Source organism: Prionailurus viverrinus, chromosome B3 (genome assembly GCF_022837055.1).
Source record: "Prionailurus viverrinus isolate Anna chromosome B3, UM_Priviv_1.0, whole genome shotgun sequence".
Classification (NCBI taxonomy): Eukaryota; Metazoa; Chordata; class Mammalia; order Carnivora; family Felidae; genus Prionailurus; species Prionailurus viverrinus.
This window is the reverse complement of record NC_062566.1, coordinates 5,709,198-5,727,058: the sequence shown is the minus strand read 5'-3', so window position 1 is coordinate 5,727,058 and position 17,861 is coordinate 5,709,198. Positions and strand designations below refer to the sequence as shown.

The window sequence follows — 17,861 nt, the reverse complement described above, 5'->3', positions numbered from 1 at the left end:
TACACACACGCACGCACGCACACACACACACACTTCACATGCTTTACCCACCAACCACAACTCCAACTCCAAAAGTCATTTATACCCTGAAAATGAGTTTAAAATAACAAATTCCAAAAGTTGTATGAGCCACATGTTGTGTTTTTGTCACTATGTCTAATTACTATTCACACTGAAGGTACAAAATATAAATGGAATTCAGTAGCAGATTGCTTGCTGTTGAGGATTTCCTTTTTAATAGGAGGAGGATGGGGAATGGTGCTCCCTCCTCTGCTAAGGAGGAAAGCTGAAATTGAAGGTGTCTTTATTGAAAGTGGCCTTCCTGATTGTTTTCACTTTCCTTGGAGTAATAATTATTCTTGGCTAATAATGTTGGTTTTTAAAGCAGGTAATTAGTGCTTCCAACACTGTAATTGAATTCTCTGAAAGCCAAGATCTGCATTCTACTATCTGGGTCCCAATTATGTGACCAAGAACTAAGTCTCAGTGACAAGAAGCAAGAATCCCCCTGCAATTGCTTTGGTCAGGTCACAGCTGGAGGGATGTCCAGGGTTCAGGAGACCAATTTGGGGGGAACGTTGATGACTAGGTCTGCATGCATGGGCCAGAGACCAAATCCGTGAGCAGATCTGGAAATCCTATCTTAAAACTAAGCTTTGTGGAAACTGAGAATCTTTGGTCTGGAGAAGTGTATGGGATTTTAAGTCTGAAACTATGTGTTTTCTGTGACATGATCTCTGAAGAGCAGAGGAACTGAAACAGGAGTGTCCTTAACCAGGGAGAAACCCGGCCCAAGCTGTACCCTCCAAAGCAAAGGAGTGGGAAGGTGTCCTCACTGTTTGCTCTGAAGCCCCTCCTACCCCTGCCCTGCAAGGTGATAGGTTATGTACAAGAAGCCTTCCCAGGGAGGCTTAGCTCCTTCTCACTCAGTCTATTATTTTCCTAGCCTGTGTCAGCCTGGAGTGGAGCCGGAAATAAAGGTTGATGTCAGAGGAGTTTATCTGGGAGGATGATTCCAGTGAGCAGGACAGAGGGACAGGGAAGGGAAAGGAGACTAAGGAAACCTATACAAAGAAGCATTTGCAGGCTCTAACTGGCCCTCATTCCTGGGCCACTTACTCACACACGATCACCTGAGAAGTCATGAAATGGGTCTCTGAACCATCTTCCCGGGCTTTTGGAAAGCATTTATCCTAGGGTCCTTTCCCATGATAGTCTAGGGCTATCTCCTACAGGGCATGGACTCCCCTCCATTTTCAGAGCTGAGCATTGGTGCGTACTGAGCAGTTCTTCAGCTGTGCCATGCTGTGGTGTCAGAAATGGAGGAAACTGTACGGATGGATTGCCACAGTAGCATCAGTTGAAAGAAGGGGCAAAGCCAAGGGGCACCATTCAAAATGGTGCCCCAGAGGCATCCACAACCAGGACAGAGAATAGGCAGACACTGTTCTGGAATCCTTGGGCACTCCTTGGGCATGTGCTACTAAAGACCTGACTGTCCATTTCTGACCCAGGGATGCAGCTTCCCAGTGCCTTCTTTAGAATCTTCTCCAACTACTGTACTGTGCTACATGTACATCCCGCTGAAACTGTCTGCATCCTTAAACATGAATCCCATCTCCCTCTGACCTATTGGAATGCACAGTGCTGACCGGAGCCTATAATCTTTGCTTCTCACCTTTTCAGGTTCCCCCCTGTTGGAGGAATCAGAATTTCCGAACACATTCTCCTTCTGTCTTCTTAGAATTTTTCAGATGACCTCTTTCTTGCTTCTGTGTGCACCACCTGCTGTCCCTTCTGACCTGGCCTCTTTCCATGTCCTGGCCTCCTCCTCGCCTTCTGTGCTCTTTCTGTGTCCATCACCTAATTCATTCTGTCTCTCTTCTTGATCCTCTTTCCTTTAGACTAGGTTTCTCCAGGGAAAATCCTATATGTAGTGTAAATTACATTGGAGAACTTCATGCAGAAGCAATATTGATTTTTTTTAAAGCAAGATTATGTAAATTGCAGAGAGTCTATTATTTTGCTTGCCAAAATTCCTTTAGCAAAATTATGAAGTCAAAGTTCTTTAATATGAGGCAGGCCAAAAAAGAAAAATATGTACGATCAAATCACGAAAACATGCAATTCAGATGCATTCCTGTTGGTGTCTCAGGCATTGCATTTGGACTCCATGAAACCCTAACACCAGAGTGTTTCTGCTAAACTCCACTCCATCTTCTTATACTTCTTTTCTATGTGAGAAACCTGAACTTCTCTCAGTCATTCTTCACAGGGTGCATGGCCTACGTGTCTAAGTTTCCCGTAAAGTGGGTCATGTTTACAGTAATCAGCTAGGTCTCTTAAGATTTCCTCTGGGCTGGTAACAAAGGATTTCCAATCCCATTTAAAAGTTTCACCTGGTTCTTTCTGGAAGTCCACAAGAGGTGCCACGCATTTGCATATAAGCGCTTTCCTCAAGTTCCTCTGCCAGCTTGGCTTCCCCACTTTGATATACGGTGCCCTCCACAAAGCCTTTCCCACTGGTACCATTGCTAGTATTGCTATTCATAGCCCCACAGCAGGCTCCCCGACAGGGCTCCCATTCAGGTTGGGGGAGTGGCTGGTGACTGATCTCTGAGATGACATTGTCTTCCCCACCCTTCTTTAACAGGCCTGATGCACATGACCATCTCTGTTCTTCTCCAGCTGAAAAGGATTCTGCTCTGCAAGCTTATGCCAGGAAGGTCCGTTTCATGATACACACCAGGACTCACACACACTCAGACACATTTCCAGATCCTTCCCCATCTGTCTTTTCTGGTCTCTTTTCTCTGTGTGCTCATCTTTAGCGGTGGAATGTTCTACAAACGGCATGGTTTCTTCAGGACAGATTTAGTGTACTGTGACTTTTCTATACATTTCCTGGTACTTTTTCTACCCATTTGGTTTCAGAGAGAATTATTTGTATTAAATAGATGAAACAGAAAGCGCTTTTTTTCCTCCTTAGAACTACAGATTCAAAGAAAAGCAAAAGGGAGAGGCAGCTCACATTTACAGACATTGGAGGAGAAAAAGAAGGCTCAGAGAGGTCTCTCACTTGCCCAAGCTTACCCATCTAGTAAATGACAGAACCAGGATATGAACCCTGGCACTTTCTAGCTGCAAATCTCTCTCTGTTTCTCTCTCTCTCCCTCCCTCCCTCTCCCTCTTTCTCTTTCTCTCTCAAGTTCTGGCCTCTTTGATTGCCTTCTTTTATAGCTTCTGTTGATGTGGCCAAATGAAGTTTCCTGTCGCTATTTTGTAAACATCTCAGTTAACATCTGAACATAAAACTAAGCTCCGTTTTCTTCATAGAATCTTCATTTTCCTTTTCTCTTTAAGTGAGTCCTAAGTCCAGATTTCAGATTTCCCTCCACATGACACTTACAGGTCACCTGCTGCTTCTTCCTTCAGCAGAAGCCACCGTGAGGAGCAAGCAAAGCACATCCCACGAAGTGTCTCAAAATGAAACATATCTAACAGTACATGCATTTTCTTCCTCACATCCTACCAAGAGTTACCCTCAGAAAATTCTATTTCTGTGCTTTGCTTTGTAAGCATTCCCTAGAGGACATTGTTCTCACTGTAAAGAGTCAAAACTTGGAAGGACGTTACAGTCATTTCGCCACCTCTTCCATTTTTTTTAAATTTTTAATGTTTATTTTTAAGAGAGAGAAAGAGAGCGGGGGGGGGGGGGTGGACAGAGGATCCGATGTGGGCTCTGGGCCGACAGCAGAGAGCCCAGTGTGGGGCTCCAACTCATGAACCTTGGGATCATGACCTGAGCCGAAGTCGGACGCTCAATTGACTGAGCCACCCAGGGGCCTCTCCACCTCTTCTATTTTAAAGATGAGGAGATTGGGATTAAGCACCCAGCCCAGAACCTCACAGCCTTTCCCTCCATCACATAAGTTAGGACTAGAACCAAGAACCTCTGGGCTCCCAAACTGAACTTCTCCTAGTGTATCTGACCACCTTTCCATGGATCAGTTGTGCTGGAAAGATGTGCTCCCACGAGCTCAGTTGGGGCAATGCCTATATGTGTTTAAATATGGGTTAATGTCGGGGCCACCTCCCATACACGGAAGAGTTCAATTTTTGAGTAGATACATTATGAATAGAGAAAGCACCACTCACTTCTGCATTCTCATTTATAACATTTACCTTCACAAATTCCCAGGCACACCCAGAGGTTTTGCCCATATAAAACCCCAGCAGCTGCAAATGGGGAAGGACCCCTGAAATAAGCACGGGTTAAATGCCAGCCATCTGCTAGGATGGTTCTAGGGGTTTCCACAGGAGCATTTAATAAATGTTAGCGGAATCTGATCTAGATAATTCCCCCACCAAGATTAAGAAAGTCCTTCTGTGTGAGGCTGGAGTATATTATACATGGTTGAAAAACACCCTGGGCTCTCGAGAAAATGTGTTCTGAAATCATGTCTACATTTGCATGCATCCTAAAGAACAGAGGGGAAATAAGCAATGTTTTGCAAAGGCTGTCTCATTCCACTTGACGGAGACTGGGAGGAAAGGCTAACCAACCCTGGAGTATAATGCATCTTCAAGGTAGTTACTGCCCTCTAGTGTTACAGGAATAGAGCAAAAAGTGTACCTGGCAGAACCTAAATCCAACTCCATAGTTTTTGAATTCATGGTAAGTCTCAGCAGCCTTAGGAGGTCCTTGGAAAACACCACTGGAAACGGATGCCTCACTGGGGTTGGCCAGTTGTGGCTCCCAGGGTGTGCACACAGCCAGTTCACACTAGTATTTCCATATTCCTGAAATACTAAAATGCATCTATACTAGTTGGCAAAAAGCCACTACCCTATGCCCCCTGGCCCCCCACCACCAGCCCAGAACCAGGACCCTCCCTTGTACCCCTCCCCTCAGAGCTCCCCACCACCCAACAACTGAAGCTTTAATGTTTGCCAAAGCAAGGGACCTCCAAGACCCTGATCCAGTGCTATGGGTGCAGTGTTAGGTCAGTGTTTGAATCGACCCAGTGATTAAATATTACAAATGTGACATTTAATTGCCTCTCACCATTCAACTATCATGTTTCTTCATCTGTCCATCCATAATTAAGTGAGGAGGGTCCTATTAAAAAATCACCATCCTGTGGAATTCTCAGAACTGAAGATGGCATTCAATTTGGTTACTATTGTCCTGGTGGCTTGGAAACACCTGTAGCCAATGACTAATCTACACCCCGGCTTCTTTGGGAGGAACTCAGGGGAATGATTACACTGTTCTATATGCCTGGTGACGAGGGGCCAGACCTTAGCCTCACCTCTGAATCACTCTTTGGACTTTGCTGAGTTACTTTGTCTTTCTACATTTCAGGCCCCCCATCTCTAAGGTGGGGGGGCGGGGACAATACCTATATCATTAGGTGATTATGATAATTAAAGGAGATAATCTGTATCACAGCCCTTGTCACACAGTAAGTTTTTAATTAGTGTTTGCTAATATGTGGATTGCAAAGTATTAAACGTTAAAATTTTAGTCACCAGTCACCAAACCAACTATTTCTACTACTTCAATATTTTAAAGAACCAAAAGACTTAGGTCATCAGGGCAATTCCACTTTCCAGGGACAGTCAGATGGAAAACAAGGAAGGACAGACGGGAAATTAAGGGGTGGAAAATAGGGAAACAACAATTGGTTCTGGTTAGTCCACACTCTCGGTGTGAGCTCGGTCACCAAGTGGGTGTGCTCACTGCACGTGACATTATTGACAGACGTAGCCAAACAGCTCTAGATGGACATATGGCAAGGGGTTGTTCAGCCATTTGTCAAGTTGTTGCAACCCAGGTAATGGGTCCCTCTGCACCTGCAGACTTCCTTTTCACAGTTCACAGCATGTGGGTCTGTCCACCTCGTGGCCATGGAACTGAGGAATGGTCAGTATGACACAGGACTATGAAACATAACTGACTTCTGGTCATCTCAACTTGCAGATGCTTGACAGAAAGATGGCGGGCTTCCAGAGAAACATCTCCTTCCTCCACTGGCTGTGTGTCAGCATACTTCATCAACAGTGATGGTATTACCAATACCTTCTATCCTACAAAGTATTCTTTACAAACCTGAGAGCACGCCACAGGACCCCATGAATACCTGGCGAGATGGCCTTTAGCTTTTTCCCAAACACCACTGTTCTAGGAGCAAGACTCTACACCTGACAGGCTAGAAAACATGTCCCATCCAGTCAAAGAACTGAGATAGCCACGTTTGTAACAGTGGCTATAAAACAATTCAACACTGCTGGCCAAACATTCAGGGACGACCAGGCCCGGTCACCCATATCTGGATACTTTTAACCTCTCCCCCAAAATGGCATGTCTCTTGACTCTCTTCCCAAAAGAGAATAAAAATTCTTAATCCCCCAGCATTGCTCTTGGGAACCTACAGTTTGGACTTCCCAAATTTTGAAATAGAAAAGAAAAATGATACATAGGCATAAATCGGTACGGAAAGATGGACCGGTAACTTTAAGAAGAGCTCTTCCTAACACCTCACATCTCACCTGTTGTATCTCCCTAACCTATCACATCAAGAACAGAGAAGGGAGAACAAAAGATACAGACACTCCCTTAATCTCTTAGGTTTGAGGACCTCCAGGATTCAAATGGACCAAAACGCTGAGGCCAAATCTCATGCAGAAAAGCAACCTTAAATTCTCCTCCATTTCTGAAACCGGAAATGCACAGATCAGCTCTTTTAACATCTGACCCCATTTGAAATGTAGCCTAATTGAGAAATCTGTGTTTAACTACTTAATGTTTCACATTTATAAATTTTGAAATATCTCTTAGATTTTAACCCTTATGTGAAAATAGCCCAAATCAAAACTGGCCAATCCGTGGCAGGTAGATTAATCAGTAAGAGTTTTCACATCTAGATGCTATGGGAGGTATTTTGTTTTGTTTTGTCTTCATATACCACAAATTCCTCCATCTTCCCCCAAATATAATTTTTTAAATGTTGAGCTCTTAAGGTGCCTGGGTGGCTCACTCAGTTGAACCTCTCACTCTTGATTTCAGCTCAGGCCATGATCTCACAGTTTGTGAGTTCAAGCCCTGCATCGGGCTCTGTGCTAAGACCATGGAACCGGCTTGGCCTTCTGTCCCCCCTTCTCTCTGCCCCTCCCCACTTGTGTTTCTCCTCCCATTCTCTCTCTCTTTCTCTCTGTCTCTCGTACAAAGACTGGCAAATCAGCTAACAGCAATCCACTCCAAACATCTGTTAAACGTGGGTTTCTTTGCCTCCAACTGGCCAATTCCAAATTGAAAAGAAACACATTTTACAAAACACATTTTAAAGTCTAATTTTATCTCTTTCAAATATTTTTGAGGTCGATAGTATTTGCTTTGTAATTTTCTGGGAGAAACATGTTAATAAACAAGAGTCACTTATAATATGTTCGTCTATTGATTACGTCTATTGCTTACTTGTTTTTCTAAGCATTTTTGAAACATTCTTTTGTGATATAGTCCAAAGTCTAATTTTCCTGCAAAGACATTGCTATGGGTCTTTTGTTCATGCCCTAATGAAATCACATAGGCTGACTTTGACAAATTGGAATCACTGAGATTATTTAATGTATATAAGAAGAGGAGGACAGGACAGTGGGTTTGAGTGACACTTACTGATTAAACAGACCTCCCTTCCCAGCAAAATTATCCAATGTGGTGACCACATTAACTTGGGTAGAGGATAGTCCCTTTCTGAAGGAATACATATTTATGGTCTCTGAAATTTTAAAATCATCTAAGCCAGCAGGCCCAGAGGTGTTTGGACAGAAAAGTATGTGTTTTAGGTGAAGTGACAAGGACTCTCTGTCCCCCGGCTCATGGCTCAAAGCTTCCAAACCTTCCAGAGGATGTATTATAGTCCCTGTAAGCAGAGTTCCTCTTCATTCTGTAATCAGCAATAATGCAACTTTTATTTCTCCACTTCACCTTTGTGGACAGCTCTAGCCTGTTTCATTTCATTCTTAATCTTCCTAGAATCTTTGTTTTTTTGTGTGTCTTGCATCCATGAATATAGCCAGACCAACCCTAGACCATCCTACACACCTAGAAAACTGATCGGAGGATTAATACAACAATCTACACAACCTGAACCACAGAATTCAGCAGGTTCGCGGCGCAAGAGGTGAACTTGGGGAGAGAGAAGCCGGTGGTGGGCAGGGAGCCGCTTTGGCAGGCGGAGAGAGAGGACGGAGACCGGGGTGGAGGGGCAGGGAATGCGGGAAAAGCACCCCCTCCCCAAAACCAGCTGGAGAGAAAGTGGAAAACTGGAAACATCAGCAGGCACTAAACTAAAAAGGGAGAAAGGAGAGGGTTTAAATTCCATTAAGACTGTAAACAAGGGGAACACAAAGGCTGCAACCCCGCAGCTAGGTACCTGGTGTTGCTCTGGTGGGAAGAGCGAATCCCCAGGAGCAGAGTGGGGTCCGGGAGGTTCTCGGGCCACACGGGGAAAAGCGGTTCCACTGCTGGAAGGACACTCAGTAGAGACTGTTGAAGCCACCCGGTCCCAGCAGACCCCAGAAAACGGCCACATTCGCTGCTGCTGGAACAAGGTCATTAAGGGGGGAGCCTGGTGCCAGATGTGTGTTGTGATTTTCCATAATCCCTGACACGGTGCTGCTACACTATCTCGAGAACTTTTTCTGGGGCAGCTGGCACCTGGCCGCAGTCTCGGGGCACCGGCAGCAGCAGGGTCCGGCAGGCGTTCCTGGGTGCAGCCGACATTCAGCCATTGCTCGGTGAGACCCTCCCGCAGAGGGGCTGAACGGCTCAAAGCCGCAGTCCTTCGGAAGTAAGGGGCCGGGGAAAACAGCCGTGTCTGAGACAAAACTCCAGAGAGAGGTACGGCCTGGGGCCTGGTCACGGAGAGGGAAAAAGCGGAGAGTGGACGAAAGGTGAAGACAGAGGACCAGTGCGTGATTGCTGACCTGGGAGAACAGACTGGTTAGCTGGGTGGAGGCATTTTCACCGCTCCAACGCATGCACGTAGGCACACGCACGCACGCGCACCTAAGGGCGCAGCAACAATCCACCCCAGTAGGCTAGCAGCGCCATCTAGTGGAGAGCGGAGCTGTTACACTGAGCCCCGCCCAACTGGGCGGACTTCGCTCTTGAAGAACACAAGTCTCACCGCCGGCTTAGTTTATGGACCATAAAGCACTACATACACTGACTTCTAGGGGAAAATGAAGCAATTTCAGTCCTACTTCAATCTGTTAGCAAGTTCATCTACTCAATTTTCTTTCTTTTTTTTTACTATTTTCTTTTTCTCTTTTACAATTCTTTTTCTTGAATACAGAAAGAGAAAAAATTCATTTCTATTTTTATTAAAAATATTTTTCTTTAATTTTTATTACTATATTTTTTAACTTTTGTGTAAATTTTTTCAAATTCTATTTTACTTCCATCATTTTATTTTAGTCTACTTCAGTGAATTCACCTTTTCAAATTTTCAATTTCCTTTTTTCTTTTTTTTCTCTTTTTCATTTCTTTTCTTTTTCTTGAATGCAGAAAGAGAAAAACTTCATTTTTACTTTCAATTTCTATTAAAAATATTTTTATTTAATTTTTATTACTATATTTTTTGCTTTTATGTAAATTTTTTCAAATTCTATTTTACTTCCATCATTTTATTTTAGTCTACTACAGTGTATTCACTTTTTTCAAATTTTCAAACAATTTCTTTTTTCTTTTTTCTTTTTTTATCTTTTTTCTCATTTTCATTTCTTTTCTTTTTTCTTAAATGCAGAAAAATAAAAAATTCATGTTTATTTTTAATTTTTATTAAAAATAGTTTTAATTTTTTTCTACTATAGTCTTTACTTTTGTGTAAATTTTTTCAAATTCTATTTTACCCTCATCATCTCATTTTAGTCTACTTCAGTGAATTCATTTTTTCAAATTCTCAAACGGTTTCCTTTTTTTTTCCTTCCCCCCTTTTTTTTCTCTACTCTGTCAAACAACTTTCAATACCCAGAACAAAACACACCTAGGATCTAGCATCATCTATTCGATTTGTGTGTGTGTGTGTGTGTGTGTGTTTAATTTTTAATTTTACTATTTTTTAAATTATAACTTTTTTTAGTTTCAATTTTTCTACCTCATTAATTCCTTTTCTCCCTTCAAAATGACAAAACAAAGGAACTAACCCCAAAAGAAAGAGCGCGAAGAAACGACAGCCAGGGACTTAACCAACACAGATACAGGCAAGATGTCTGAACCAGAATTTAGAATCACGGTAATAAGAATACTACCTGGAGTCAAAAATAGACTAGAATCCCTTTCTGTGGAGTTAAAAGAAGTCAAAACTAGTCCGGATGAAGTAAAAAAAAGCTATAATGTAGCTGCACTCACGATGGATGCCGCAGCGGCAAGGAAGGTTGAGGCAGAACAGAGAATCAGCAACACAGAGGACAAACTTATGGAGAATAACAAAGCAGAAAAAAGAGGGAGATGAAGGCAAAAGAGCACGATTTAAGAATTCAGGGACTCAGAGTCCCAGAGAAATCAGGGACTCATTAAAAAGGAACAACATCAGAATCATAGGGGTCCCAGAAGAGGAAGAGAGAGAGAAATAGGGGTAGAAGGGTTATGTGAGCAAATCATAGCAGAAAACTTTCCTAACCTGGGGAAAGACACAGACATCAAAATCCAGGAGGCACAGAGGACCCCCATTAGATTCAACAAAAACCAGCCATCAACAAGAAATATCATAGTCAAATTCACAAAATACTCAGGCAAGGAGAGAATCATGAAAGCAGCAAGGGGAAAAAAGTCCCTAACCTACAAGGGAAGACAGGTCAGGTTTGCAGCAGACCTATCCACAGAAACATGTCAGGCCAGAAAAGAGTGGTGGGATATATTCAGTGTGCTGAATCAGAAAAATATGTAGCCAAGAATTCTTTATCCAGCAAGGCTGTCATTCAAAATAGAAGGAGAGATAAAAAGTTTCCCAGACAAACAAAAATTAAAGGAGTTTGTGACCACTAAACCAGCCCTGCAAGAAATTTTAAGGAGGACTCTCTGAGGGGAGAAAAGATGAAAAAAAATTATATATATATTTATATATATATATACACACACACACACACACACACACACACACACACACACACATATATAGAAAGGACCAGAGAATACCACCTGAAACTCCAACACTACAAGCATCATGATGGCAATAAATTCATATCTTTCAGCACTCACTCTAAACATCAATGGACTCAATGCTCCAATAAAAAGACATAGGGTAACAGAGTGGATAAGAAAACAAGATCCATCTATATGCTGTTTACAAGAGACCCACTTGAGACCTAAAGACACCTTCAGATTGAAAATAAGGGGACGGAGAACCATCTATCATGCTAATGGTCAACAAAAGAAAGCCAGAGTAGCCATACTTATATCAGACAATCGAGACTTTAAAATAAAGACTTATCAAGAGATGCAGAAGGGCATTGTATCATAATCAAGGGGTATATTCACCAAGAAAACCTAACAGTTGTAAACATTTATGCAACAAATATGAGAGCACCCAAATATATAAACCAATTAATCACAAACATAAAGAAACTCATTGATAGTAATAACATAATAGTAAGAGACTTCAACACCCCACTGACAACAATGGACAGATCATCTAATCAAAAAATCAACAAGGAAACAAAGGCTTTGAATGACACACTGGACCAGATGGACTTAACAGATATATTCAGAACACTTCATCCTAAAGCAGCAGAATATACATTCTTCTCCAGTGCACATGGAACGTTCTCCAGAATAGACCATATACTGGGACACAAATCAGCCCTAAGTAAGTACAAAAAGATCAAGATCATACTGTGCATAGTTTCAGACCACAACGCTATGAAATTCTAAATCAACCACAATAAAAAATGTGGAAAGGTAACAAATACTTGGAGACTGAAGAACATCCTACTAAAGAATGAATGGGCTAACCAAGAAGTTAAAGAGGAAATTAAAAAGTATATGGAAGCCGATGAAAATGATAACACCACAACCCAAAACCTCTGGGACACAGCAAAGGCGGTCATAAGAGGAAAGTATATAGCAATCCAGGCCTTCCTAAAGAAGGAAGAAAGATCTCAGATACACAACCTAACCTTATGCCTTAAGGAACTGGAAAAGGTACAGCAAATAAAACCCAAAACCAGCAGAAGACAGGAAATAATAAAGATTAGAGCAGAAATTAATGCTATAGAAACAAACAAACAAAAAAAAAAACAAAACAGTAGAACAGATCAATAAAACCAGGAGTTGGTTCTTTGAAAGAATTAAACAAAATTGATAAACCACTGGCCAGTTTGATCAAAAAGAAAAAGGAAAGGACCCAAATAAATAAAATCAAGAATGAAAAAGGAGAGATCACAACCAACACAACAGAAATAAAAACAATAATAGGATAGTATGAGCAAGTATATGCCAATAAAATGGGTACCATCTGGAAGAAATGGACAAATTCCTAGAAACATATACACTATCAAAACTGAAACAGGAAGAAATAGAAAATTTGAACAGACCCATAACCATTAAGGAAATCAAATTAGTAATCAAAAATCTGCCAAAAAACAAGAGTCCAGGGCCAGATGGGTTTCCAGAGGAATTCTACCAAACATTTAAGGAAGAGTTAACACCTATTCTCTTGAAACTGTTCCAAAAAATAGAAATGGAAGGAAAACTTCCAAACTCCTTCTATGAAGCCAGCATTACCTTGATTCCAAAACCAGACAGAGACCCCACTAAAAAGGAGAACTATAGACCAATTTCCCTGATGAACATGGATGCAAAAATCCTTAACAAGATATTAGCCAACCGGATCCAATAATACATTTCAAAACTTATTCATCATAACCAAGTTGGATTTACACCTGGGATGCAGGGCTGGTTCAATATCCGCAAAACGATGAACGTGATTCATCATATCAATACAAGAAAGGACAAGAACTATATGATCCTCTCAATAGATTCAGAGAAAACATTTGACAAAATACAGCATCGTTTCTTGATAAAAACCCTCAAGAAAGTAGGGATAGAAGAAGCATACCTTGAGATCATAAAAGCCATATATGAATGACCCAATGCTAATATCATCCTCAATGGGGAAAAACTGAGAGCTTTCCCCCTAAGGTCAGGAACAAGACAGGGATGTCCACTCTCACCACTGTTATTCAACATATTATTGGAAGTCTTAGCCTCTGCAATCAGACAACACAAAGAAATAAAAGGCATCCAAATCGGCCAGGAGGAGGTCAAACTTTCACTCTTCGCAGATGACATGATAATCTATATGGAAACCCAAAAGATTCCACCAAAAAACTGCTAGAATTGATTCATGAATTCAGCAAAGTTGCAGGATATAAAATCTACACACAGAAATCGGTTGCATTCCTATACACCAACAATGCAGCGATAGAAAAAGGAATCAAGGAATCGATCCCATTTACAGTTGCACAAAAAAACTATAAAATACCTACGAATAATCTAACCAAAGAGGTGAAAAATCTATACACTGAAAACTATAGAAAACTTATGAAAGAAATTGAAGAAGTCACAAAAAATTGGAAAAATATTCCATGCTCCTGGATAGGAAGAACAAATATTGTTAAAATGTCAATACTACCCAAAGCAGTCTACATATTCAATGCAATCCCTATCAAAGTAACACCAGCATTCTTCACAGAACTAGAACAAATAATCCTAAAATTTGTATGGAACCAGAAGAGACCCCGAATAGCTAAAGCAATCTTGAAAAAGAAAACCAAAGCAGGAGGCATCACAATCCCAGACTTCAAGCTAAACTAAAAAGCTATAATCATCAAGACAGTATGGTACTGACACAAGAACACACACTCATATCAATGGAACAGAATAGAGAACCCAGAAATGGACCCACAAACGTATGGCCAACTAATCTTTGACAAAGCAGGAAAGAATATTCAGTGGAATAAAGACAGTCTTTTCAGCAAGTGCTGGGAAAACTGGACAGCGACATACAGAAGAATGAACCTGGACCACTTTCTTACACCATACACAAAAACAAACTCAAAATGGATGAAACACCTCAATGTAGGATGGGAAGCCATCAAAATCCTCCAGGAGAAAGCAGGCAAAAACCTCTTTGATCTTGGCCACAGCAACTTCTACTGAACACATCTCCGGAGGGACGGGGGAAGCAAAAATCAACTACTGGGACCTCTTCCAAATAAAAATTTCTGCACAGTGAAGTAAACAATAAGCAAAACTAAAAGGCAACCGACAGAATGGGAGAAGATATTTGCAAATGACATATCAGATAAAGGGTTAGTATCCAAAATCTATACAGAACTTACACCCAAAAAAACAAATAATCCAGTGAAGAAATCGGCAAAAGACATGAATAGACACTTCTCCAAGGAAGACATCCAGATGGCCAACCGACACATGAAAAAATGTTCAACATCATTCATCATCAGGGAAATACAAATCAAAACCACAATGAGATACCACCTTACACCTGTCAGAATGGCTCACATTAACAACTCAGGCAACAACAGATGTTGGCGAGGATGTGGAGAAAGAGGATCCCTTTTGCATTGTTGGTGGGAATGCAAGCTGGTGCAGCCACTCTGGAAAACAGTATGGAGGTTCCTCAAAAAACTAAAAAGAGAACTACCCTACGATCCAGCAATTGCACTACTAGGTATTTATCCAAGGGATATGGGCGTGCTGTTTCGAAGGGACACATGCACCCCCATGTTTACAGCAGCACTATCCACAATAGCCAAAGTATGGAAAGAGCCCAAATGTCCGTTGATGGATGAATGCATAAAGAAAATGTGATACACACACACACACACACACACACACACACACACACACAATGGAGTATTACTCGTCAACCAAAAAGAATGAAATCTTGCCATTTGCAACTATGTTGGTGGAACTGGAGGGTATTATGCTAAGTGAAATTAGGGAAAGACAAAAATCATATGACTTCACTCATATGAGGACTTTAAGAGACAAACAGATGAACATAAGGGAAGGGAAACAAAAATAATACAAAAACAGGGAGGAAAACAAAACAGAAGAGACTCTTAAATATGGAGAACAAACAAAGGGTTGCTGGAGGGTTGTGGAAGGGGGGATGGGCTAAATGGGTCAGGGGCATTAAGGAATCTACTCCTGAAATCATTGTTGCACTATATGCTGATTTGGATGTAAATTTTAAAAAATAAAATTAAAAAAAATCTTCTTAGAATCCGCATTGCTGCCACCAAAACCATGCATACAAATTTCCTCCCCACAAAAAATAAAAAAATAAAAATAAAAAATTCTCCGCCTTCCCCCATACTCTGCTAATTACTCAATATGTGCTATAAGCTTGCCTCATATGCAAAAGCTCTGTGGGATTTATTTCCAAACTGTTCCTATGGCTGCACCTGAACACAACATAGCTACCCACAAAAGCACAAAGCTTGGGATGGGGATGAGGGGTTGGGGGGACCACCTAAAGGTCGGGACCTGGTACACCACGGGACACACAAGAGCCATTCTGTAAATACATGTTGAATGAGCTCTAAGTGAAGGACTTTATCCCACTCTGCCTTTTTCTTATCTAAAGGAACAATCGCTTCACTTTTTCAAGAGACATTTCCAAACCAAGTTCAGGTTAGCTGTCAGCAGGTCAGGTTCACACCTAGGTACGTCTTTATTACTGCCTGTTCACCCCTACAGAGAAAAAAGCTTTTAGTATAGTAGAGTACCAATAGAAGGCCTAATGGATTAGAATGTGCTGCAAAATTTTTAAAAAGTTGTTTAAAAAGGGGGGCGCCTGGGTAGCTCAGTTGGTTAAGCATCTGACTTTCGCTCAGGTCATGATCTGAGGGTTTGTGGGTTCGAGCCCCGCGTCGGGCTCTGTGCTGACAGCTAGGAGCCTGGAGCCTGCTTCAGATTCTGTGTTTCCCTCTCTCTCTCTCTCTCTCTGCCCCTCCACCACTTGTTGTCTGTCTGTCTGTCTCTCTCTCTCTCTCTCTCAAAAATAAATAAACATTAAAAAAATTTAGAATGTGCCACAAATATATTTGTGTCTGTAAAAATCATTACCTTATGGAAAGAGTCCAAACAGAGCTCATCAACCCCAGGTGAAATGGTGTCCACCCTCTCCTGAGCCTAGAAAATAGAGGCCTACAAACAGACATGGGCTCACAAGTTCAAGGCCTGAGTGAAACCAAGCAGTTTCCAGGGAAGGGAATATTTTCACTGATGCTCTTCAATTACTGATACACTGCCACTTATGGACTGTCTCTGAACTTTAAGAAAGATGATGATCATTTTTCATGAGCTGCTAGTTTTTGTGAGTTTCTGGTTGGGCTGGATTTAAATTACCAGGGTAATAGAGCTTCCCCAACAAATGTAATGGGCAGGTTTTCAGCACTGCTCAAAATATGGCCAAGGGTGACACCATCCACATCACCTGGGAGCTGTTAAAAATGTATAGTCTCCGTTCCCACCCCAGCTGAGGGTGGAGCCCAGCAGTGTGAGGTTGAATGCCCCTCCAGGTGATTCTGATACACAGAAAAGTTCAAGAAGCATGAGCCACCCATCCTTTCTCCCCTCCTCCTTTAGTTTGGACAAAGTGTGGCAATGTTCCCAGGTAAATGGTAGATTTCCCAGCCTCCCCTACAATATTAAGGGAGGCCGATGAATATATATGTGGAAGCAACTGGAAGAAGCATCTAAGAGAATAGTTTCAAGGGACGCTGGCTTAGCTGGCAGGTGAGGTCCCTTTGCCCCTTGCCCTTTTGTCTGCTTCCTGCCTGAACTGTGGACATGAGCACCAGCCCTTCGACTGCCATCTTGGTCCCTGAGGCAGCCTCATGGAAAACTGCACTAAAAACTCAGAAGCCTAAAGGCAGGAGTCTTTTCCCAGTAACAAGATCACAAAGCAGCCATACCAGCCATGGCTTTCTTTCCTCCAGAATTCCGCAATCCAAGAGAGAAATAAAACTTTAACTTTTATAAATGTTTTCTACACCTGCTTGTGGTTTTTCACTTGTGTGTCATCAAAGGACCAACCATGGAAATGGAAACATGTTTCCAGGGACTACTGGGAGACTTGCCCATGAACCAATGTCCAGCTTGCATTCCTGGCCCCCATCCCTTCTTCCATGTACAACTATTTGTAAAGTCAATTAAGTAAAAACTGATTAAGCTCTGTAGAAAATGAGCAAGGGTGTTTGTTGTCTTTTCCCTTACCGGGTTTATAAAGATGAGAAAATAGCACACTCCTTGAAGAAAAGAGAAACAGGAAAAAACAAACAAACAATGGCATTCTGAAATCCACGGTTGACCGGTAAAAAAGTAAGAATCCTCTTACAAACAAAAGGTGTATTTTACCGATGATAAGATCATCGTGCTTTTTTTTTTATGGCCAACTGAATAACCATCTTGCCCACTTGTAAGCAGTAGGAGGCAGGAGGCAGGAACTATGACCAGAGTTTTCACGACTGGATTCCCAGGTGCCTGGCACAAGGTTTGGGCTCAGTAAGGATTTGTCGAATAAATGAAGAATGAGTGACTAGATGGATTAATAATACCAATCATTTCATACGTATACTGATCCTTCCACTTATCACATGAGTTTTCGGTGAATGGCCTCCAGGAATGGAGGGTAAATGTTTGTCACACTGTCCCATTCCTCAAAGATTCAATGACTGAGAGATAACTCCAGAACTATAGACAGAACATCGCCATAGGCCTGGTAGCCCACTCCCAGCACTACGTGTCACCTTGGTCACATCAT

At 41.8% G+C, this 17,861-nt stretch overlaps 1 pseudogene; it reads right to left on the bottom strand.

Moving 5' to 3' along the window:
* LOC125167489 (S-formylglutathione hydrolase-like) overlaps positions 1 to 2,551 on the bottom strand; it is a 50,551-nt pseudogene extending 48,000 nt beyond the window's left edge.
* Between the last annotated feature and the right edge of the window lie 15,310 nt (positions 2,552 to 17,861).